The sequence below is a fragment of the Macaca thibetana genome, chromosome 9 (genome assembly GCF_024542745.1).
Source record: "Macaca thibetana thibetana isolate TM-01 chromosome 9, ASM2454274v1, whole genome shotgun sequence".
Classification (NCBI taxonomy): domain Eukaryota; kingdom Metazoa; phylum Chordata; class Mammalia; order Primates; family Cercopithecidae; genus Macaca; species Macaca thibetana.
Window position 1 is genome coordinate 9,322,235 of NC_065586.1, and position 26,893 is coordinate 9,349,127.

The following is a 26,893-nucleotide window of genomic DNA, read 5'->3' on the forward strand; positions in this document are numbered from 1 at the left end:
GGTTCTTGGCACTATTTCTAGGATTGCAGCTCATATGCAGTTACTATTAAACATTATCCCTATCTTTAAGGATCTCACAGTTTTACTAGGAAATAAGACACATACACTGAAAGCAGGGCATTGCAAATATTACTGCATAAATTATCAGATGTGACTGCACTTGGAGTGCTTAGCATTTATTTATGAATCCCAGGAGACAGAAAAACATTCTTCTCTGTCTGTGAAGGTTAGGAGAAGGGAAACAGTAGCTGCTGTTATTGCTATTGTTTTTTTTTCTAGATTCATGTAACCATTACCAGCAATAGATGTAGAAGAGTGAAAGCCACTTTATTTTCTTTCTTTGTGCTAAAAATCATCATCTGTACCATCAGCATTAAAGGAATAAGAAAATAAAATGAAATAAGATTCAAATAAATTAAGTCAAATAAAATAGAGTGGTTGCCTTTGTCAGCTGATCCCAAGTGCAGCCCACGAATCCCTCTAGCCTCCCACTGCGAAGTGTTGAGTCAGTCCTGACCAGGGAATAATGTGAATCAGCTGCTTCACCTTCTCCAGGTAATTGATCTTGCAGTCAGTTTTGTGAGTGTGCATTAAGACCCAGCCTGCAGTGTACTGAGTGCATCTGCTAGTTTGCAGCCGTTCAACTCCTTCAGTGTTTTAGCTGAACCCATTTCACTGGGCATCTGCTTTGTCTCATCTACCTAGAACTAAAGTCTCTCCTGAGACCTTGAGCCTCCTCTGAATCCTAATTTGCTCTGTACCATTATTCCTTTTTTTTTTTTTTTTTGAGACGGAGTCTCGCTCTGTCGCCCAGGCTGGAGTGCAGTGGCGTGATCTCAGCTCACTGCAAGCTCCGCCTCCCGGGTTCACACCATTCTCCTGCCTCAGCCTCCTGAGTAGCTGGGACTACAGGCGCCGCCACCTCGCCCGGATAGTTTTTTGTATTTTTAGTAGAGACGGGGTTTCACCGTGGTCTCGATCTCCTGACCTTGTGATCCGCCCGCCTCGGCCTCCCAAAGTGCTGGGATTACAGGCGTGAGCCACCGCGCCCGGCCCATTATTCCTTTTTTTGCGGGGGAGGGGGAACGGGGTGGGGGGTGCTTTTTCCAAAGGAAGGGGATTATGAAAGATACAATTTGCCTGTGTCTAAAATTTTAACACATTCTGATAATTTATGTCATGGTGATGATAGGGTAGAATCAGAATAATTTGAAATCAAGGTTATCTTAACAAAGCAAGTAAGTATATTGTTAATTGTGGTTTCCCCAACAATATTTCAACCACTGTACAAGTCACTCTGAACATGCATGCTCATTTTAAAGTTTTTATATCTTTATGATTTTTAAAAATCCTCATAGGAAACAAAATCTCCCAATTAGAGAAAACTCTTTTATATACTCAAAGAACATCTTAGCAGCCCTGAGTCCCCAATTCCTCACACTTCAATTCCCCACAGGGTAACATAATGAGGGTCAGATGTCCTTGTACCCGAACCATAAAATTATGAGACCCAGAAGCCACGAAGAGCACCTGGCACATCTGTCTTTCCTCCAACGAGAGAGAGAGAGAGAGAGAGAGAGAGAGAGAGAGAGAGAGAGAGAGATTTTTGCTTTGTAATGTAAGCAGATGCTTTCTGGGAGAGTAGAGGAGAAGGTCTGTTAAGTTTTATCACTCTTAGGATGTAATCAGAGACCTTAGAGGAGATAAGTCTTTAGGTTCCTTTTTCTTTTCCTTTTTTTTTTTTTTTTTTTTTTTTGAGACGGAGTATTGCTCTGTAGCCCAGGCTGGAGTGCAGTGGCTATGATCTCACCTCACTGGTTCACTGCAACCTCTGCCTCCCGGGTTCAAGCAGTTCTTCTGCCTCCGCCTCCTGAGTAGATGGGACTACAGGTACGTGCCACCACGCCTGGCTAATTTTTGTATTTTTAGTAGAGACGAGGTTTCACCATATTGGCCAAGCTGGTCTCGAACTCCTGACTCCGTGATCTGCCCGCCTCAGCCTCCCAAAGTGCTGGGGCCTTTATGTTCTTTTGAGGCAATCTATCACATCTAACTTCCAAGGCATATTTATCATTCAATTATCTTTTTACCAAGATTTTGTTTTGTCTTGTTTTCTTTCTTTTTTTTTTTATTTTACTTTAAGTTCTACAGCACATGTGCATAACGTGAAGGTTTGTTACATACGTATACATATGCCATGTTGGTTTGCTGCATCCATTAACTCGTCATTTACATTAGGTATTTCTTTTCAAAGAAGACAAGATGGGAAATATTCAGGGAACATTGTCACCTCTCAACAACATCAAGGTCAAACTGATTAGCTTTTATAGATGGTCCCTGACTTACAATGGTTTGGCTTAGATTTTTCAACTTCATGACTGTGTGAAATCCATCCAATAGAAACACACACTCAGTGGATAACCCTATTTCTCTGGTGGTGCTGGGCTGTGGCACTGAGCCACAGCTCCCAGTCAGCCACTCCTTTTGGACTTAGGATATTTTCAATTTATGATGGGTTTATCAGGACATAACCCCTTCGCACACTGTACTCCCCATCTGTACTCCCCAAACTGCCAGCATTACATTTCTCCTACTGTCTTGGACATCCTTCCTTATCTACCAACTTATATATCACCTGTCAATCATTACTACTCTCTTTGCATAATTTGCATTATGCAAATGCACATAGTTTCTATGCTTTCTTCATTTCTCTCATGTCTGAACTGTCTAGTTTGAGTTCCCTCTCTCTTTATCTAGGATTCAGCACTGGTCTCATCGGACATATTTCTCAAAGTCCAGAGTGTCTCATCCTCAAAGCTACCAGGGTTAAAACATGCAAGCCTTCAGACAGGCCCTCGAAACCACCTATCTAATATGGAATGCCAAAGAATTATGAAGGGAACGGAGGAAAAGCAAAAGAAAGCTTTCATAAGGCTATAACCTAAATTACATTTAAATGGGTGCAATGGCCGGGCATGCTGGGTGGTTCATGCCTGTAATCCTAGCACTTTGGGAAGCCGAGGCTCTCCTTCTCTCTCCTTCCTTCCTTCCTTCCTTCCCTCCCTCCCTCCCTCCCTCCCTCCTTCCTTCCTTCCTTTTTTCTTTTTCTTTCTTTCTTTCTCTTTTTTTTTTTTTTTCTTTCTTTCTCTCTCTTTCTCTCCTTCCTTCCTTCCTTCCTTCCTTCCTTCCTTCCTTCCTTCCTTCCTTCCTTCCTTCCTTCCTTCCTTCCTTCCTGTCTTTCTTTTTCTTTCTTCCTTTCTTTCTTCTCTCTCTCTCTCTCTCTCTCTCTCTCTCTCACTGGAGAAGAGATAGATGTGCCAGGTGCTTTTCATGGCTTCTGGATCTCATAATTTTATAGTTCTTCCCCTGTGGTACAGGGACATCCGACCCTCATTATGTTACCCTGTGGGGAATTGGAGTGTGAGAAATTGGGGACTCAGGGCCGCTAATATGCTCTTTGAGTATATAAAAGAGTTTTCTCTAATTTGGAGATTTCGTTTCCTATAAGATTTTCCTATTAAGATTTTTAAAAATCATAAATAAAAATATAAAAACTTTAAAATGAGCATGCATGTTCACTTGAGGTTAGGAGTTTGAGACCAGCCTAGGTAAAATGATGAAACCTTGTCTCTACTAAAAATACAAAAATTAGCCAGGTGTGGTGGTGCACGCCTGTAATCCCAGCTACCCAGGAGGCTGAGGCAGGAGAATTACTTGAACCTGGGAGGTGGAGGCTACATTGAGTGGAGATCGTGCCATTGCACTCCAGCTGGATGACAAAGCAAGATCCTGTCTCAAAAAATAAAATAAAATAGATGGATATGATGGACCAAATGTGTGTGTGCCCTGAAAAGTAATATGTTGAAATCCAAATCTCCAATGCGATGGTATTGGAGGTGGGGTCTTTGCAATTTAATCAGATCATGTGGGTAGGGTGCTTGTGAGTGGAATTAGTGCCCTTTATAAAAGAAACCCTAGAAAGCTCTCCTGCCCTCTTTTCAACACGTGAGAATAAAACAAGAGGACTGGAGCCTGCAACTCGAAGGCTCTCACCAGCATCTGACCACGTGGGAGCCCTGATCTTGGATTACCAGCCTCCAGAACTGTGAGATATACATTTCCACTGCTTATAAGCCACCCAGCTTAAGGTACTTTGCTATGGCAATCCAGACCAGCTAAGACAATAGGTAAACTGAAAAGTAAAGCAAGGTATCATATTTGGTTAATTGTGGACAAAGTATATTGTGTGGCTCGCTGGAAAACTATAATAGCATTTGTAATATTTTTATGTGGACGAATGTTGAGTTTTGGTTTCCAAACAACATTAAATATATTGTAGAATGCAATGTTATTGGATATTTGAGACTACTAATTTATATAAAATTATAAACCACAGCAATTAATTTTCTAATATGAAGAAGTAGTAAGAGGAAAATGCCACATCATATTAGTGTCTGGATAAGTCTTCTTGTCATTAAATACATACATACCAGCATGCGTAAGTGTAATTTATTTATGAAATTAGAAAATGCAACCTAGCAGAAAGCTAACAAAACAGTGAAAGCTACTGTCTCCTAGTTCAAACTCATATACAGCATCTGTCTCTTGCCTTCATTCTCTCTTTTTCTACATCTAAGTGTGTGTGTGTAAATTATTTTGCATACTATTTGGTACTTTAAAAAAATTTACAGGTGTGTGTGTGTGTGTGTGCGTTTGAGAGGAGTACTTTAATGTCAACTGTACCTTGTTACATATTTCATTTTAAGTGGATACAGGGGTAATATTAATGCAATACAATTTCATTATAGTTTATATCATAACTTATATAACAAAAAACTATTGGTGAGTATATTAGTTGTTTTCTTATTTTTTACAGTATGTTTACAATCAATATCCTTATACTTTGATAGAGGCATTAGTTTAAATTCTTAGCATTAAGATTTTCAGGTAAAGTGACAATTGCATTTTATAATTTTCATATATTTTTTCAAATTTTCCTCCATAGTGTGCAGCAATAGTTACATATTTCCCCAAACACTCGCAACAGACCATGGAGAAGTTAGACAACAGGACTCGATGAGGGACAAATGGCTTTGGATATGGGTGATCCTAAGGCCTTTAAGGAAGATATGAACATGATACAATAATTAAATGTTTATGCACATGTCTGCCTACTCGCAATTACAAATGAATATCAAACTTTAAATATTAAAAAAGTAATTGTTAACACATGGGAGGAGATTGAAAAGATAACACATTTTACACTACTGTAGTGCTTAATTTTTTTTAGGTGGGCATGCAGTAATCTTACCCTATAAAAATAATTATAGTGATGTAAAAATACACACTAAAAAAGACAAGAAAATGGAACAATAAGAAAGACAATTCTGAACAGCTGCATCATCAATAGAAGGGCAGATCAGAAAATAAAACTATTCTTTATGAAGAAAAATTGGCTTCAATGGGTAGAATAAATAATAAGAGATAATATTTAATTTTAAAAATGTAAAAGTGGCATAGCTATGCAGATTGAAAGAGTTTCCTATGTCCAGAAAATTCCAGTCAGGAGAAATATACTCAAATTGTTCTGAATTACAGAGATAAACTAAAAATCCTACTAGCATCCAGTAGATATAAACAAACAAATACAAATAATGAAAATCTAAAGTAATGAAGATCCTATGAAGGAATGCAAACTAGCCTACTTCACATTTCTCCTTTGCACCGTTTTATGTAGATTATACCAACTTTTACATAATTCTTTAGGAATAACAGTATTTTTTCTTAAGCAACTAAAATTCTTATTAAACAAGGACAGTACAAATATAATCCAAGGTTAGTTTCTTTTCTGTATCTGTTTATGATTCAAAGTTAATAAGAAGAAATACAATTTAAGTTGAAGAATAGGATATAGTGGCTATGAAGCAAATGGTAATAACCACTGAGTTCACCTAAGAAAAATGTTAAGTATAAATAATTAAGAAACTACTTTAGCTAATGGATGCTGGGCTTAATACATGGATGATGGGATGTTCTGTGCAGCAAACCATCATGGCACATGTTTATTTATGTAACAAACCTACACATCCTGCACATGTACCCTTGAAATTAAATAAAAATTTGAAATAAAAATATATTTTAATACAAAACATAAACAGTAAAACTTACTGTTAAAATTTAAAAAGGATATTATAAAAATTACCATTTGTAAAAATTTTATCTTGAATTTTCAAATGATAATGGCAAGGGCAATGTTGCAGGATGCTTGAAAAGAAATAAACAAAATACAGCACATTTCTCCTCTTCAAAATGGAAGCCTTAAGCTGGGCATGGTGAGTCACATCTGTAATCCCAGCGCTTTGGGAGGTTGATGAAGGAGCATCACTTGAGCTCAGGATTTTGAGACCAGCCTGGGCAACATAGTGGGAACCTGTCTCTATCAAAAAACAAACAAACAAACAAAATAGCCAGGTGCCGGGGGCAGCATGCGCCGGCACTCCCAGTTTGGGAGGTTAAGGCAGGAGGATTGTTTGAGGTTGGGAGTTCGTCAGTGCAGTGAGCTGTGATGGTGCCGCTGCATGCTAGCCTCTAACAAAGTGAGACCTTGTCTCACAAACAAAAACCAAACAACCACAATAAATAACAACAATAAAGGAAAACTTAAAAAATATACAGTTTCACTATTGACATTAATGAACAGAAAAGATAGAAACAATACATCTTAATCGTAAATAGTATAAACACAATGTTACATTATTATAGGTATATAACTTGACAATCCAAATAAATAGCCAAAAATACTGGATGCAAATGAAGGAATAAAATTCTACACTCAAAAGATGACAAGAAAACAAAGAACAGTTAAAACAATAAAATGAAAGCTAGAAAGCAAAATAAACAGAAAGGCAAAAAGAATAAACATATTAGTTAATAATGAATATGAATTAATTAAACCCTTTGTTATGTGAAATACTTCTTCTTGTATTGAAAATCAACACCTAATTAAATGCCAATTTTAGGATATCTATTCAGAAATGCAATGCCAAACAATTATTGGAAGGTAAAGCTTTTTGTTAAATGACCTATTTTACATTATCTCCACTTCTTTATGACATCTTATTAAAATGCTAGTGAAATAATTTAAAAGTTATAAATATACAACAGCAAAAGGAAGAGGAAATAAAAGGACGGGAGATTTTAAACCTATTTATGGAGGAAGGGAAGTGGAGAACTGGCAATTAAAGTGGAAGCTGGATCCTAGATACAGAATGCCTTAGCAGGATCCTAGATGCAGAGTGCCAAGCTGGATTCTAGATACAGAGCACCTCAGTGAGATCCGAGATACAGAGTGCCTCAGTGGGATTCTAGATACAGAGTGCCTCAGGGGGATTCTAGATACAGAGTGCCTCGGCGGGATCCTAGATACAGAGTGCCTCAGCTGATTCCAGATACAGAGCTCTTCAGTGGGATTCTAGATACAGAGCACCTAAGCGGGATTCTAGATACAGAGTGCCTCAGAGGGATCCTAGATACAGAGTGCCTCAGCTGATTCTAGATACAGAGGGCCTCAGCAGGATCCTAGATACAGAGTGCCTCAGTGGGATTCTAGATACAGAGTGCCTCAGCGGGATTCTGGATACACAGCACCTCAGCGGGATTCTAGATAGAGTGCCTTAGGGGGATCCTAGATACACAGTGCCTCAGGGGGATCCTAGATACAGAGCAGCTCGGTTGATTCTAGATACAGAGGGCCTCCGCGGGATCCCAGACACAGAGTGCCTCAGCTGATTCTAGATATAGAGCGCCTCAGCGGGATCCTAGATACAGAGGGCCTCAGCGGGATCCTAGATACAGAGCGCCTCAGGGGGATCCTAGATACAGAGCGCCTCAGGTGATTCTAGATACAGAGCGCCTCAGCTGATTCTAGATACAGAGCGCCTCAGCGGGATCCTAGATACAGAGCGCCTCAGGGGGATCCTAGATACAGAGCACCTCAGCGGGATCCTAGATACAGAGGGCCTCAGCGGGATCCTAGATACAGAGCGCCTCAGGGGGATCCTAGATACAGAGGGCCTCAGCGGGATCCTAGATACAGAGGGCCTCAGCGGGATCCTAGATACAGAGCGCCTCAGGGGGATCCTAGATACAGAGGGCCTCAGCGGGATCCTAGATACAGAGGGCCTCAGCGGGATCCTAGATACAGAGCGCCTCAGGGGGATCCTAGATACAGAGCGCCTCAGCGGGATCCTCGATACAGAGGGCCTCAGCGGGATCCTAGATACAGAGCGCCTCAGGGGGATCCTAGATACAGAGCACCTCAGCGGGATCCTAGATACAGAGGGCCTCAGCGGGATCCTAGATACAGAGGGCCTCAGCGGGATCCTAGATACAGAGGGCCTCAGCGGGATCCTAGATACAGAGCGTCTCAGCTGATTCTAGATACAGAGCGCCTCAGCTGATTCTAGATACAGAGGGCCTCAGCGGGATCCTAGATACAGAGGATCCTAGATACAGCTGATTCTAGATACAGAGCGCCTCAGCGGGATCCTAGATACAGAGGGCCTCAGCGGGATCCTAGATACAGAGGGCCTCAGCAGGATCCTAGATACAGAGCGTCTCAGCTGATTCTAGATTCAGAGCGCCTCAGCTGATTCTAGATACAGAGCGGCTCAGCGGGATCCTAGATACAGCTGATTCTAGATACAGAGCGCCTCAGCGGGATCCTAGATACAGAGTGCCTCAGGGGGATTCTAGATACAGAGCGCCTCAGCGGATTCTAGATACAGAGCACCTCGGGGGGGATTCTAGATACAGAGTGCCTTAGCAGGAAACAAATATTGAGCCATGTCACAGAGGTACTTGCTATGTTAGGATTGCTTAGGAGAAGGGAAGTGGCAGTGAGGTGTTGGGCAGGACATTGCGATTCCATAGGAATCTTCATAAAGAGGAATCAATACCTTCCCTTTCCTGGACACAGTCCACACAGTTAGCTGTTAACTTCATAGAATAAAAGAAACAAAAACCATATCCATTTTTTTTAAAAAAAAGCTAGTAATAAAGAGAAAGAAATCCCAAACAGAAAGATTTATCTCTGAAAAAAGTGTTTTTAAAATCTGGGGAGAATTACCATAGCCCTGTGGTAAAATTCATGAATTGTGGTCTGTTCCATGTGCATGAGAGTCCAAATCCTCTTTTAGAATTGGCATAGAAAAAATGTATTTGCCAACTAAATGGCTGTATACTGCGTATGTGAGGCCAAATAAACTACACAGCAAGGATGTCAGATCTGGCACAGTAGTTGTGCCTGAAGTTATCATGAAGTGAGTTTGCAATGGTTAAGTCATCAGCTCAGACCATGTGTCCAACATAACATTCTTCTTTCTCAGTATAAAGGAAATAGCTATTGGTTATTTGGGGGAAATTACCACGCTTACTTACTACAACATTGCAATCCTTCCGACTACAGATCCAGCTACCTCTTCTGTTAACTACCTTCATGTTTGAGAACTGGCTTAGATTCACCCCCAGTATCCTGGTTGATGCTTGATTTTTTCTGCTGGTGTTCTTTGAACAATGGTATAGAAGAAATTGTGTCCTCTCCCAAAATGTGTATGTTAAAGCCCTAGCCCCCAGGGTGACACTATTTGGGCATTTAAGAAGGTAATTAAGGTTAACTGGGGTCATAAGGGTGGGGCCCTGATCAAACAGGACTGGTATCTTTACAAGAAGAGGCAGAGACTCCAGACAGCTCTTGCTCTTTTTCTGTCTTTGATTGAGTCCAGAACTAAGGCCATGTGAGAACACAGCAAGAAGGCCTCATGGTAGCAGGGATGGAGGTTATGCCTGGGATCAGCAACATGGACTTCCACTCACCAAGGCTGACCTGGCTGTAGCCACTGTTGAGTGCCCAATTTGCCAGCAGCAGAGACCAACACTGAGCCCTTGATATGGCACCATTACTTGGGGTGATCAGCCAGTGGCCTGGTGGCAGGTTGATTATATTGGACCTCTTCCATCATGGAAAGGGGAGAGGTCTGTCCTCACTGGAATAGACACTTACTCTGGATATGGGTTTGCCTATCCTGCATGTAATGCTTCTGCCAAGACTACCATATGCGGACTCACAGAATGCCTTATCCACCATCATGGTATTCCACACAGCATTGCCCCTGACCAAGGTACTCAGTTTACAGCTAAAACAGTGCAGCAGTGCACTCATGCTTATGGAATTCACTGGTCTTATCATGTTCCCCATCATCCTGAAGCAGCTGGATTGACAGAATGGTGGAATGGCCTTTTGAAGTCATAATTACAATGTCAATTAGGTGACAAAACTTTGCCGGGCTGGGGCAAAGTTCTCCAGAAGGCTGTTTATGCTCTGAATCAGTGTCCAATATATGTTCCTGTTTCTCCCATAGCCAGGATTCACGGGTCTAGGAATCAAGGTGCAGAAGGGGAAGTGGCACCACTCACCATTACCCCTAGTGATCCACTAGCAAACATTTTGCTTCCTGTTCCTGCGACATTATGTTCTGCCAGCCTAGAGGTCTTAGCTCCAGAGGGAGGAATGCTGCTACCAGGAAACACAACAGTGATTCCATTAAACTGGAAGTTAAGATTGCTACCTGGACACTTTGGGGTCCTCCTACCTTTAAGTCAACAGGCTAAGAAGAGAGTTACAGCATTGTCTGAGGTGATTGACCCAGACTTTCAAGATAAAATCAGTCTACTATGCCATAACGGATGTAAGGAACAGTATGCATAAAATATAGGAGATCCACTAGGGCATCTCTTAGTATTTCCATGCCCTGTGATTAAGGTCAATGGGAAACTACAACAGCCCAATCTAGGTAGGACTATAAATGGTCCAGATCCCTCAGGAATGAAGGTTTGGGTCACTCCACCAGGAAAAAACAAAACAACAACAACAACAAAAAACTTGACCTGCTGACGTGCTTGCTGAAGGCAACGGGAATACAGAACGGGTAGCAGAAGAAGGTAGTAATTGATACCAGCTACAACCACGTGACCTGCTGCAGAAACAAGGACTGTAACTGTCATGAGTAGTTCCTCCTTCTTTTGTTAAAAACATGTTTGGTGTGTATGCACTTGTACTAAGAAAACATCTTCATTTTATTTCCTTTTCCTTTATCATGTGACATAAGATTTATTAACTTTGCATCAGCATTTATGTATTGTTAACTTTATGTAATAGTATTTAGGTTGGTGACTGGTGCATTTCCAGTTGAACAAAGGACAGTTGTATTATGTAAGTTGTAATTACGACCTTATCATTGTCTTTATTTGCAGATTATGTATGATCTCGGGAGATGCATATGGGTTCAAGTTGACAAAAGGTAGACTTGTGATAGCTAATACTGAGTGCCAACTTGATTGGATTGAAGGATGCAAAGTATTGATCCTGGGTGTGTCTGTGAAGGTGTTGCCTAAGGAGATTAACATTTGAGTCAGTGGGCTGGGGAAGGCAGATCCACCCTTAGTCTAGTGGGCACAATCAAATAGCTGCCAGCGAATACAAAGCAGGCAGAAAAATGGGAAGAGGTGAGACGGGCCTAGCCTCCCAGCCTACATCTTTCTCCCATGCCAGATGCTTTCTGCCCTCAAACATCAGACTCTAAGTTCTTCAGTTTTGAGACTCAGACTAGCTCTCCTTGCTCCTCAAGCTTGCTGACAGTCTATTGTGGGACCTTGTGACCATGTAAGTCAATACTTAATAAACTCCCATATAGATAGATAGATAGATATAGATTTCATTAATCTTCAAAAACAAAACAATTACAGTAAGTGTGCCTTGATTAGATTTTGATTTGAAAAAACATTTCAAAAAGTAACTTTAACATGGGTATTTGGTGATATAAAGATGATATGTCAATGACTATGAAAATAGCATTTTAGTTATTTAGAAAATATCCTTTTGTGTTTTTGATCCTGAAATATTTAAAGGTGAAATGAGATAAATGACATGATACGTATTATTTGTCATAAAAAATGCTACCAAAAGTTGGAAGATAAAAAAGTAAGACAAAAGTAAGCACTTGGAAGCTGACTAGTATATTGAGTTTTTCTTTCCCCTCAAATTTTGGATATTTGAAAATTTTTAAACTAGAAAAATGTGATGAATGAATTAGAGAACATAGAGTCAAAATGATTTAAAATCTTTTTATAATTGACTAGTGGAGGAAATAAAAATGGGTTACGTGTGCTGCACAAAGCAGGGAGGGAAGTGAAGAGGGTGTGACCAGTCAGAATGCCCACTCCTGCCCATGCCATTTGCTTCAAGATGGGAAAGTAATTTAACCTACATCAACTTAAACATCCCTTTCCAGGGGAAACTGCTCTCTTACAACAGGGCTGTTAAACTAAGAAGATAGATATCTCCACCACTATTCACCTTTCCTACAACCTCTGAAGAACAAAAAAATACACAAGTCATCAGAACTGAGACTAAAAGATAAAATGAGTCCTGCCATTTTCTCCTGAATCCCTGCATTCCAACACACCTAAAATTATTGTCCCCACATATTTTCTAGTTACATGTAAGTTTTGCTTAAGATAGTTTAAATTGACTTAGACTACTCCATTGTTGGCAACCGTGGAAGACTCAACAATAACTTGACAAAAAAAATTAGCCAAGTGAGTTAAGTGCTCAGAAATAGAACGAAATATAACTCATGCCAGGTGATTATTTGTGTCAATGTAGAGATCGATAACTAGACAAATAGAGATAGTAGGTAAGGTTATAGTTCTAGATTATACCAAATATTAGAGTTGGGATCTCTGTGCTTTTTAGATTATGGATCTAAAATATTCTTGATTATGGAATATTTTGTGTTGTATTGAAGCTTTAAAATTTTCAACATAATTTTTATTTTAGAAATATAAAGTTTTAATATTGAAACATTTTAAATTACAGGCATACATTGTTTTATTGTACTTTGATTATACTTTGCACATACTGCATTTCTTACAATTGGAAAGTCTGTGACAACCTTGCATGGAACTAGTCTGTTGACATCATTTTTCCAAAGCATATGCTGATTTTGGGTCTCTGTGTTGCATTTTGGTAACTCCTGAATATTTCAAACCTTTCCATTATTATTATATATGTTATATTTTATATTATTATATCATATTATTATATCTTTTTCATATTATTATATTTTTCATATTATTATATCTGCTATGTTGTTTTGGGGCACCATGAGCCACACTCATAAAAGACGGCAAACTTATAAACGTGTGTGTTTTGACTGCTCCACCACCTAGAAATTCTCCCATCTCTCTCCCTCTCTTTGGGCCTCCCTATTCCCTCAGCCACAGTGATATTAAAATTAAGCCTATTAATAACCCTATAACGGCCTCTAAGCATTCAAGCAAAAGGAAGATTTGCGTATCTCTCATTTTAAGTCAAAAGCTAGATGAATAAGCTTAGTGAGAAAGGCGTATTCAAAGCTGAGACAAGCTAAAAGTTAGGCCTCTCAGGCCAGTTACCCAAGTTGTGAACGTAAAGGAAAAGTTCTTGAAGGTAATTAAGTGCTACTCCATTGAACACACAAATGATAAGAAAGGAAAACAGCCTTATGGCTGATATGAAGACATTTTAGTGGTCTAGGTCGATGATCAAGCCAGTGGCAACATTCCTTTCAGTCAAAGTCTGGTCCAGAGCAAAGCCCTAACTCTCTTCCATTCTATAAAGGCTGAGAGACATGAGAAAGCTGCAGAAGAGAAGTCTGAAGCTAGCAGAGGCTGTTTCATGAGGTTTAAGGAAAGAAGCTGTCTCCATAACATAAAAGTGCGAGGAGAAGCAGCAAGTGCCGATGGAGAAGCTGCAGCAAGCTATCCAGAAGATCAAACTAAGATCTTTGATGAAGGTGGCTACTCTAAACAACAGATTTTCAATGTAGGTGAAAGGGCCTTCTATTGTAAGAAGATGCCATCTAGGACTTTTACATCTAGAGAGAAATCAATGCCCGGCTTCAAAGCTTCAAAGGATAAGCTGACTTTCCTGTTAGAGACTAATGCAGCTGATGACTTTCAGCTGAAGCCCATGCTCATTATCATCCTGAAATTCCCAGGGTTCTTAAGAATTATATTAAATCTACTCTGCCTATGCTCTGGACCAACAAAGCCTGAATTATGGCATATCTGTTTATAGTGTGAGTTACTGAATATTTAAAGCCCACTGTTGAGGCCTACTACTCACATAAAATGTTCCTTTTAACACTATTGCTCATTGACAATGAACCTTGTCACCCAAGAGCTCTGATGGAAACCTACAAATAAATTAATGCTGTTTTCATGCCCGATAACACATTTATCTATAGCCCATGGGTCAGGGGTCACTTCAATTTTCAAGTTATATTATTTAAGAAATACATTCTATAAGGCTACAGCTGCCATAGACAGTGATTCCTCTGATGAATCCGTGCAGTCTAAATTGAACACTTTCTGGAAAGAATTCACAATTCTAGATACCATTAAGAACATTTGCGATTCATGGGAGGAGGTCAAAATATCAATGTAAACAGGAGTTTGGAAGAAGTTGATTCCAATGCTCACAGATGGTGTTGAGGGCTTCAGGATGCCACTGGAGAAAGTAACCGCAAATGTGGTGGTAATGGCAGAACTAGAATTAGAAGTGGAGCCTGAAGATGTGAGTGAATGGCTGCAATGCCATGATAACACTTGAATAGATTAGGAGTCGCTTGTTATGAATGAGGAAAGAAAAAGTCATTTTCTGGGATGGAATCGACTGCTGGTCAAGATGCTGTGAACACTGTTTAAGTGACAACAAACAATTTAGAATATTATACTAAATGTAATTAATAAAGCAAAAGTAGGTTTTGAGAGGATTGACTCCAATTTTGAAAGACATTCTATTGTAGGTAAAGTGCTACTGAACAGCATCCAATGGTACAGAGAAATCTTTTTTCATGAAAGGGGGAGTCAGTCAATGTATCAAACTTCATTGTTATCTTGTTTTAAGAAATTGGCACAGTTACCCTGAACCTCAGCAAATGCCACCCTGATCAGTCAGCAGCCTTCAACAATGAGGCAAGGACCCCCACAACCAGCAAACAGGTTATGACTTGCTGAAAGCTCATATGATAAGTAGTATTTTCTAGCAACACATTATTTTAAAATTAAGGTGTATACAATTTTTTTAGGCATAATGCTATTGCACATTTAATAGACTTCAGTAGAGTGTAAACATAATTTTTATATGCACTGGGAAAACAAATACTTGTGTCACTTACTTTATTGCAATATTCACTTTATTGAAGTGGTCTGGAAGCAAACTTGCAATATATTTTGAAGTATGCCTGTATGTAGATTCTTAATATTTTGAAAATATGTTCTTTTGAAATGTGTGCACATATTTATATATTAAAGTGGACATTCTGGAGCTTATTCATGTCTTTAACTATATTGTACGAGTTAAATAAATTTCTTTTTTTTTTTTTTTGAGATGGAGTTTTGCTCTTGTTGCCCAGGCTGGAGTGCAATGGTGAGATCTCGGCTCACTGCAACCTCCACCTCCTGGGTTCAAGCGATTCTCCTGCCTCAGCCTCCTGAGTAGCTGGGATTACAGGTGCCTGCCACCATGCCTGGCTAATTTTTGTATTTTCAGTAGAGACGGGATTTCACCATGTTGGCCAGGTTGGTTTCAAACTCCTGAACTCAGGTGATCCTCGCATCTTGGCTTCCCAAAGTGCTGGGATTATAGGCGTCAACCATCGCGCCCGACTCCACTATCTTTTCTTTTATTTTTATTTTTATTTTTGAGATGGAGCCTTGTTCCATCACCCAGGCTGGAGTGCAGTGGTACGATTTCAGCTCACTGCAACCTCCACCTCCCAAGTTTAAGAGATTCTCCTGCCTTAGCCTCCTGAGTAGCTGGGATTACAGGTGCGCACCACCAAGCCCAGCTGATTTTTGTATTTTTAGTAGAGCCGGGGTTTCACCATGTTTGTCAGGCTGGTCTCGAACACCTGACCTCGTGTTCCGCCTGCCTCGGCCTCCTGAAGTGCTGGGATTACAGGTGTGAGCCACCGCGCCTGGCCCCACTTTCTTTATTGAACCTTTTCTTCTGAACTCCAAACTCACACTGCGCTGTGTGCTCCACGTCTTAGCATGGCTGTCTTAGGTACGCTTACTATGTTTGAAGCTCCTGATATTCCCTCCCCTCTAAAACTGCTCCACTCGTCTTTCTCCCCTCAGCTTTCCATCCTTAGTCATTCAGAAAAAGACTTGGTGTCCTCTTTGAGTTCTGTCTTTTCTTCAATAATCCCATTTCCTTCTTCAGGTAGTCCTTTGATGGGACCTCAAACATGCATCAGTAATCTGGAAGCGGCCTCTCATCTCATCTTCTACCACACACTCCAAGTCAAGTTACTTTAATCTTTTACCTGGATCATTACAAACATCTCCTTGTTTTAATCCTTTTCCCCATACAGTCTCTTCTCCAAACATTAGCAAGAGAAAGCCTTTCAAAATCTAAGTCATATCGTGTCACTTCTCAATTTGGAATACACCAATGGCGTGCCAGATGAAAAACCAAAGGCATCACAGTGACCCCCAAGGCTCTAGAAGACTTGACTCTTCCATGACCTCTCCTTGTCTTCACTCTTCCAACTAGACTTGCCTCCAATATTCAAATGTCCTCTCTTGCCTCAGGGCCTTTGCACTGACCGTTTCCTTTGACTGATATTCACATGTCTCTCTTTCCTCCTTCAATCTTCACGCAAATGTCACCAATTCAGTGAAGCCAATTATAATCAACCTTTTAAAAATTTTAACCACACCACTAGCATTGCCAATATCCCCTAGCTGTGTCTTTTTTATTAGTATTCACCAACTTAATATGAAACACATAGTTTTCACTTCCACGAGAGCAGAAATGCATCTGTATTTTTTCCACTGATTTCTCTTAAGTGTGAAAACAATATCAGGTAAGCAGTAGACACTTGGTATATCCACAAATATTTATGAAATGAATGAATGAAGAAAATATTCAATATTAAAAGCAAGAAGAATATAAATCCTGGTAAGCATTTTGGGAGTTCCTAGGAGAAATGTACTGCATTAACTGAGGATCAAGACAACATTTTATAAAATTTGCTTCATTAATAAAGTGAGTCTAGATAAAATAAACTGTAAGTTATTTTTGTGATTATTGAATGCAAATAATTTCATGCTATTTAAGTGAAACATGACACATCATTAATGGGGAGGAAAAGAGAGAAAATGGGAACTGGAAAATATTTTACCCAGAAGACTTTTTATGGAAATCTTCTTCCAAAGAAAAGAGCTGAAATATGTGTCCCTGAAGAGAAGCAAGATTCAAGATTGAAAGTAAGAAGTATGTGTCCCATTGGAGAGCTGTGCTAACTCTATATTATATTAAGATCTTTCACATAATCAATATTAAAGGAGTCCCAGAGAAATGAATAAAAATCAAACTGTGGGATAAAGGTCTCTTAAATCTGATCTCTTGAGTGTATGATAGAGACCTCATGGTATATAGAAGTTTCAATCTTTAAAAGACGTTAGTAGCTACTTAATAGAAGGAGAGAAGTAACAACTCAACTCTCTCCTGCCATATTACCCACAAATGTGCTATACAAATAGGAGCATTGCCTTGAAATAATGTTTGAAAATAGTTACAAAAATGGTTGTTGACCTTTGCTGCTTTCAAGGTGGACTATATTGCAGCCCAATTATAATAGTAAAAATATTAAAGAATTGGCACAGGGCTTATATATTAGTTGCAGATTTTTTTGTGCTGGAAATAAATAAAGGGCTGGCCTATTTGTTGAGTGTGTTGACTAGAACTCATAGACCAGATTAACGATCTGTATTTTAAATGAACATGTGCCTCAAGTTCTGTTGTGTCCTGTGTCTGTGTTTGGTCACTATTAATGCAATATGGATGATTAAACTTGCTGAATAGAAAGTTACACATGAAATCTGTGAGACGAGTTTTGCATTTACTGATAGTATCAAGTAAATCTGTAAAGTTGAAAATTTTGAGAAATTTTGAATATGACCAAAGATAATTGTAGAAAAATTGTCTACCCCATAAATGATTCTAGCACTAATCTTAGCAAACATAATTTTTTTGTTGTTGTTGTTTGAGATAGAGTCTTGCTCTGTCATCCAGGCTGAAGTGCAGTGGTGGGATCTCTGCTCACTGCAAACTCTGCCTCCTGGGTTCACGCCATTCTCCTGCCTCAGCCTCCGAAGTAGCTGGGACTACAGGCGCCTGCCACCATGCCCGGCTAATTTTTTGTATTTTTAGTAGAGACGGGGTTTCGCTGTGTTAGCCAGGATGGTCTCAATCTCCTGACCTCGTGATCCGCCCACCTCTGCCTCCCAAAGTGCTGGGATTACAGGCGTGAGCCACCACACTCAGGCAGCAAATATAAATTTTCAACTTTCTCCCAAGCTGGGAAATAAATGGTTAAGAGGTTTTACATTCATCAACATATTTTTATACCAAATAATCACTGTATTTTGTATCTTATGGGCAGATTGGTTAACACAATTAAAGCTGAAATAACAAACTACAAGGGTGGCATGAAATTTTTAAAATTTGCTAACAAATAATGAGCATTTTTAATATGGTATAAATATTTTTAGTTATTTTGACTTGGAATTGGTTCCATGCATGAATTCATGCTTGTATGTTCCTGCAAATATGTATATGACAGAGAGAATCAATTAATATGCAGAGAGAGGCACAAAGTTCCAGGAATTATCTATATTGTGCAGTCATCTATTTTGAAGCAAGTAATTATCAAACCTTTTTCATGAGTAACTGTAAGCAATATAATATTGGATGTTCAAAGCAAACAAACACACCTAGCTTTGAGGTCCTGGTTGAGTACTGTAGTCTTTCAAGTGGAGGAACAGGACAATTTCATTTTAAAGACTAAGTTAAAGGTAAATATATGTGATGAGTGCTATGAGTATAGAAGCGACTTTTTTTTTTTTTTTTTTTTTTTTTTTTTTTTTTTTTTTTTTTTTTTTTTTTGAGACGGAGTCTTGCTCTGTCGCCCAGGCTGGAGTGCAGTGGTGCAATCTCGGCTCACTGCAAGCTCCACCTCCCGGGTTCACGCCATTCTCCTGCCTCAGCCTCCCTAGAAGCTGGGAATATAGGCGCCCGCCACCACGCCTGGCTAATTTTTTTTTGTATTTTTTAGTAGAGACGGGGTTTCACTGTGTTCGCCAGGATGGTCTCGATCTCCTGACCTCGTGATCCGCCCGCCTCGGCCTCCCAAAGTACTGGGATTACAGGAGTGAGCCACCGCGCCCGGCCTAGAAGCGACTTTTGAATAGCTAAGAAAGAGAAGGAATTTATTTCATGCCCTCATATCTGGTGATGCAGAATCTTCCCTAAAGGCGTGGTGTCTTAATTACATGCAAAAATCCTCTTAGACATCCACATATGTATGCACTTATCATTAGCACATATAAAGAACCATGCAAACATGCCCACTAAAAGCAGTTATATTATTTGCAGACTACATTTATACTGCATAAAGTGCCAGTTATTTTGCAATATTAACTCCTATGAAACCGAGATAATTTCTGTGACTTAACTTTTCTTTATGGTGTCTTACAAAATGTTCATACGTATTTGCAGGGAATATAAATGTGTAACACATACATCAGGTGTACGTAATATTTCAGTGTTATTTTGAACATTACATAAGAATATTTGTTTAATTATATAGAAAATTGACTTAATTTGTGGCTACTGAAGGGAGTACCAAAATTATAAAAGTCGATTAAATTACAGCAATTTAATAGAATTGTGTTGTTATATTGTTATAATGGAAGCAAAAGCTTTTCCATCTTGAACACTTAGTAGCTATGTGACCAATGTGACTTATGTTAACTTTTCTTTGAATTTTAGTTTCATTTTGAAATTTGAAGATACCTACTCAGAGATATGAAAGAGAAGATTAAATGGGAAAATGTTTATAGCACACTACATCACAGGGTCTTACACAAATTACCTTCTCTACAAATGGTAATTATTATTTTTTCCAATTAATTTTCTAATGGTTTCATTATAACTTGAGAAATTAACTTTGAAGTCTTTTAAAAGCTGGCAATTATTATTTTTCAAGTATTCTTTATTGAATTTATAGTAAGCTAAGTGTCGGGTGAACTTAGGAGAGAGGATAAGGTGAAGAGGAGATGAGGTACTTTGCTTTTATTTTTGAAAATTCACTTTCAGTGGGAGGAAATACTATTGTATTCATCCATATTTATGAAAAAATAAATTGAACATTTAATACTGCATTAAAGCAATTGTAAATCAGTAAAATAATTATGAAGGTCTTTGCTTTTATAGAGAAATACTCTCAGAGGAGAAAAAAGAATCAGTTCAATTGGCACAAGATGAGTTTTCTAAGAAGCTTTCAAACTCTGCTCTCCAACGTCCTTCTATGTAGTAAGGTCACAACCAAAATAGTTTTAATTTTACATATTCTATAGTTAGCACATTAAGCATGTTAGATATAGATGTTTATATGCTGCATGTAGAGTGTAAGCACGTTCTGGATTTTGTACATAATTGGTATGCCAGGGATTCATTTATGGAACTCATTGAAAATGTTTTAATGTATGAAGTATTTAAAAGATGTGAAGAGTAGTTTTAATGTTTGAATTTATTGCATATTTGGTCAAAGTTATGTTTATATTTAGAATTGGAGAGAACATGAATGATGGATAATTTGAAAAATGCACAATTACATATAATTTTAAAACATGTTTTAATCCCGAAATCAAATTTATTTTTGAAAATAATTATCTAGTTGGAAGGCCAGAGATAAAAATATGTTTTGACGTTTGAGAAATTTGACGTCTCAATCTGCTCATAAAATCCAGTGAATCCATCTTCTCCTTCTGATGAACTGAAGTAACAGGGACTATATAAAATATCTGACATATAAATTTTCAAACACTGGAAAATAGGCAATGAAGCATTATGATCTCTGAGAGAAGGGAAACAAAATGAGTCCAACCACTGTAGGAGATTATAGTTAGGAGGTGCTTACAAGTTTCAGTACAGGAAAGAAAAATGTAAAGAGAGCCCAGAGATCTCACCGAATTGAGGAGGCAGAGACCAGCATATGAGGAAGAGAAGGTGGCTGGTATTCAGGACAGAGAAACAAACAGGAGGGAGCTGAGAGGGAGAGAGAGAGAGTGAGAGAGAGAGAGATCCAGAAATCTGCAGAGGGGTTCCCTTAAGAATATTGGGCTGCATACTAATTTGCATATGTATAAGGAGAAATTACATGAGGCTGGGCAGGCATCACCAAAAGTAGATATTCCTTTGTGTAGATCTTTTCCATCTGATATCTGCCTGAAGAATTTTCCTTTAACATCTCCTGAAGCCAAAGTCTGCTGCCAATGAATTATTTCAGTTTGAAAATATTTTCTCCCAGGGCATGCTTTGTCTTTTCATTTTCTTAGCAGTAAATTGTGAGGACGATACATGTTTAATTTGGAATAAGTTTAACACATTTTTACATTTTTTGTCTTTTGTTGTTGTTGTTGTTGTCTTTGTTATTGTTATTTGGGATAGAGTTTCACTCTATCACCCAGGCTGGAGTGCAGTGGTGTGATTTCGGCTCACTGCAACCTCCACCTCCTGGGTTCAAGGATTCTCCTGCCTCAGCCTCCAGGGTAACTGGGATGACAGGTATGCGCCACTACACCCGGCTAATTTTTGCATTTTTGGTAGAGATGGGGTTTTGCCATGTTGGCCAGGCTGGTCTCAAACTCCTGACTTCAGGTGATCCGCCTGCCTCGGCCTCCCAAAGTGCTGGGATTTACAGCCACGAGCCACTGTGACAGGCCTTGTTTTTAACTTAAGAAATCTTTGGGCTGCACAAAACTATGACCATTTCTCCTGTTTTCTTCTAATAGTTTTACAGTTTTAGGTCTGATCCAATTCAAGCATATTTTAGGGTATACAGTGAGATAAATATGAATTTTTAGCATATAGTTATCTAATTATGCCAGCATCATTTGCTGAACAGCTCATTCTTTTTTCCACAAATCATCTTGTTCCTTTGTTAAACTTATCATATATGTATGGGTCTGTTTCTGTTTTCTATATTCTGTTCTTTAAACATTTATCAGTTCTTATATCACTTCTTATCAATATTAATCTATCTTTATTGCTATAGTTTTGTGGCTTTAGAATTGGTCATGATTTCCGGCTTATCGTTATTTCTTAATATCTGCACTATCTGCAGTGATGTCTCAACTTTTGTTTCCAATATTGGCAATTTCTACTTTTTTTCTTTTTGTTCTTGCAGTCTGCTTAGCTATTTATTGATTTATTGATATATATTTAAAACCAGCTATCAATTTATTGTTGTTGTTTTTATTTTATTCACTTCTTTCTTGATCTTTATTATTACCTTTCTGTAATTTATTTTAGATTTAACATGCTTAAACTTAACTTTTCTCATTTTAAATTTAGAACACTGATGTAATAGAATTTTCAAATTTCCTAATACCAGTCTTTAACGCAGAAAAATTCCCAGAACCCATAAAGAAATAGGTTTAGTTTGTGTTCTGATCAACCTCATTGGAAAGTTCGTAACACCTGGAGCATCAGTTAGAATTCTCACCCTCGTACTGAGGCTCACTTAGCCCGGGACTAAAGCATACTCGGGCTTCACTCTAAGAAAGCCTGAAAGCGAGCTAGAAAGGACCCCCCTGATTCTGAGTAAACTGCAAGCCAGCACAAAAGTTAAACACGAGGTAAAGAACTGCAGTGCAATCCAGAACATAAAGCTCACAGTATTCCGGACTTATTTAAAAAGCACCAAGGCTAAAAAGAAGTAGGAAAACTTGACCCACAACCAAAAGAAAAATTATTAATACAAACACATTCACCAAGGAAGATTATGGAACTCAAAGAGAAATATGTTAAAACAGCTATTATGAATACGTTTTGTGTGCTCAAGAAGGTAGGCGAAAACATGACTATAATGAGAAGAAAAACGGCCTATTGCAAAACCAACAGAACTCATAGAGATAAAAGATACACTATTCAAAATGGAAAGGCAATGAATGAGATTAACAACACATTAAACAATGCAGGAGAAAAATTAGTGTACTTCATGACAGCTTCACACAATTTTTAATACATTGTACTTTCATTCCATTAACAATATTTTCTAATTTCCTTTATGACATCTTCCTCGACCCAGGGGTTATTTAATTTCCAAATGTTAGGAGATTTTATATCTGTTTTTCAATTACTAATATCTACTCTTATTTCCTTGTGGTCAAAAGATATACTTTGACTTAAACCCTTTTTAATTTACTAAGACTTGCTTGATGGTCTAGAATATGGTTTAGATTAATGCACATTTCATGTGTAGTGGTAAAGATGTATACTCTGCTGTTTTAGGTAGACTGCTTTATAAATATCAATTAGGTCAAGTCGATTGAATATGTTACAATTTATACAGCTGCAATCTTTCTATCTCCTTGTTCTATAAATTACTATGGAAGAGTGTTTAATTCTGCAACTACAATTGTGTATCTGTTTATTTCTCCTTTCTGGTGTGAGTTTTTGCTTCATTTATTTTGAAGCTCTCTTATTAGTTTAATAAATAATTAGGAATGTTCTGTCTTTTGATAAATAGATCAATTTGTCTAAATGTTCCATTGTATTCATAGTAATACTCCTTGTTCATGCATATGATTTCTATCTCCTAAAGCCCCACACAACTTTATTAATTTTGCCTTAAAGATTTAATTATTTATTAAAGTTTCAAAAAATAAGAAAAATACGTTTTACATTTTATAGTACATAAAATGTGTAAAATAAATATAATTTATGGTAAATAAATGTGTATAATATGTGTAATATTATGTATAATATATATGTATACATATAATATGTATGATAAATGTGTGTAAATAAATGTACACATTTATTACTTTTTGGTGCTACCAGAAGAAGGTTGAGAGGACAGATAAATACCTGAGGAAATAAGAGCTAAACGTTTTTCAAATATAATGAAAATGATCAACCTACAGACTTACCAGGATCAATAAATCTTGAGCATAAGAAACTCCCCTAAATCATGACATGTTGTAATCAAATATGAAAATACCAATGATAAAGAAAAAAATCTTAAAAGCAGCCAAAAAAAATACACATATTGAGAGGAACAAAACTAAGAATGACAGCAGATTTCATGTGAAAAGTTATTCAAGATAGGATATCATGAAATGGCTCCTTGAGTTATGAAAAATTGCCACTCTAGATTGTCTTTAGTAAGAGTATCTTTCAAAAATGAAAGACAAAAATGTTACCATACACATTAATATGATAGGCTTCATAGATCTGCTACCACTCTTTAGAAATAAAATATTATCTAATAGATATTTATCTATCTATTGATAGATAGATAGATAGATATAGACAGGAATCAGTTTTTTCTGCAGCTGTTTAGTAAACAATTGTCCCATAGCATTAGAAATATACTTAATCCCTACTGGCAAGCACTAAGACAAGATTGAAGTCAAACAATACATACAAATATCTCACCTCTTCTGGGATTCCATCTTTGATTCTTTATATTGTGATCTAAATTCTTGTGCCTAGTTTCCTTAATTTCCTTTATAGTAAAGGCATCACTACAATTACCTGCAGTTGCTGACTTCATCTCGATTTCCCTCCAAAGACTGTAAATTCTGTGCCCCACCGTTTATCCACCTCCGTCACTGTCTTCTTCTGTCTGTGCCTCTTCAAAAGTTCAGGGATCTGCAGGACTATGATGAGGAGAAGACACCCTCTTTCTGCCTTCCAGTTACCTAGAACCCGGTATTCCCCGTCAGAACTGCACTGAACCTGTTTCCAGAACCTGAACAGATCTCTTCCCTAGGTGTGTCTGCTTGGGGTCAGAATACCCCAGTGTACACACTCCGAGGACCAAGAGATATTTAAAGGTCTTTGTAGGAATGTGGAAACAATTCCATGAGTTGCAGGATGGAATGGGGTCTAGGATTCAGGTGGTCTGCACTGGCCATTAAATTCTGATAAGGAAGTCTGGGTATTATGTGGAATCCTGGCTTTCTGAATTCTTTGGAAGGAATATTTTTCAAGATAAGAGGATAATCCTTATTTACATTAGTTTGATGTATGACTTTAAATACTTACACATACAGTTTGTGGGCCTCCATTTGTATGCTTGTTTTGGATGCTTCAAATGCTAGGGGTAGGCCTGATGGAGAAAGTGTCACATTCAGTTATCAGTAATATTTAGCTTGGTGTTTACTGCACTATTAATGTTAAATATTTGCTGAATAAATGAAACAACTAATAAATAATATAACTATAAGACTGTCTCCCTGGAAGAGTTTGCAACCTAATGAGAATGTGGGTTGTGGAATTCAATTACAGTGCATATTATAATACAGGCTGTATGTAAGATGTTAAGTCCTTTCCGAAATTGAGGTCATTTAGCCAGTTTATCAGGATTCCCTTTTAATTATTTTTTAAAAAATATATTACTGAATATTTTATCTTTAAGTAGTGAAATATTAAAAGTCTTTTACATGGAAATTTAACTTAAATTTAGGGAATTAGCTTCTACTGCCTTCTTAAATATGGACTAACACTGTACACATATATTGTAACCTTTTCTTCAGAAACAGATTCCTCTTTAGGAACAGTCTTCATTCCTTCTGAATTGTATTTGGGGAATTTGAGCAGTTTTTGATTTCTCCATAATTTATTTTGCTGACATAAATAATGTCTTTTCTTGGATGCTGCTTCTAATTTTCTGTGACTGAGGAAGGCCAATAATAATTCTTCAATGATTAAAACAGAGAGGAGACACTGGAGGAAACTTAGTCTAATCTCCCCAGCTTTCTAAAAGGCATCTGGGGACTAGCAGTGCTTGTGAATAACTACAGGGTGTGTTTGTTTCCTGTCAGGATTCAGGCTCTCACCACAGATAGGGTTGGTAGAAAACTAAACCCTGGTTGAATAGGATTTTGGCATCTAACAGTGACATTAATTTCAGGTAGCAAATGGATCTAAGTACTCTGTATTCTCACCCAAGAGCATCTAATATTTTAAATCAAAACCAAATCCAAAGTAAAAACAAAAACATAAAAAACTAAGAATAATTCAGAGGTGTGTGTTTCAGAACGTAGTGCTTTCATGGAAACATTGAGGCATGGTAAGGCCAACAGATCAGAAGGTTTATTACTCACAGTTCCTAAGAGGAGAGAATGTGCCACACCATGGGGGGGCCACATGGGGGAGCACCAGGATGGATCAGGAGGCAGAGGGAGCAGGGATGCTGCAGACAAGAACCTTTATTGTGTTTTCAGTGGGAAGAATCAGGTGAGGCAAGGTGAGCAGATTCAGATTGGCTGGTTTGTTCCCCCAGGGTATAGGGGCAGTCCCTGGTTGTCTAGTATCTGACCAGGAGTGAATAGAGCAAGGGATGTTGGTCTAGAGTGCAAGAGTCTAATAAAGGCAGTGACTGGGGTATGGGCTCTGGTTGATTGATTTGTAAAGCATACCTAGGAGAAGGAGGCTGCTTGTCCAGGGAGGGGGTTGCAAGGGGAGTGACAGGGGAGCAGTAGGACGAGGCAAAGTGATATGGTTTGGCTCTGTGTTACCACCTAAATCTCACCTTGAATTGTAATAATCCCCATGTGTCAAAGCAGGGCCAGGTGGACATAATTGAATCATGGGGGTGGTTTCCCCCATACTGTTCTTATGGTAATGAATAAGTCTCATGAGATCTGATGGTTTTACAAGTAAGAGTTGCTCTGCACAAGCATTCTCTTGCCTGCCACCATGTAAAAC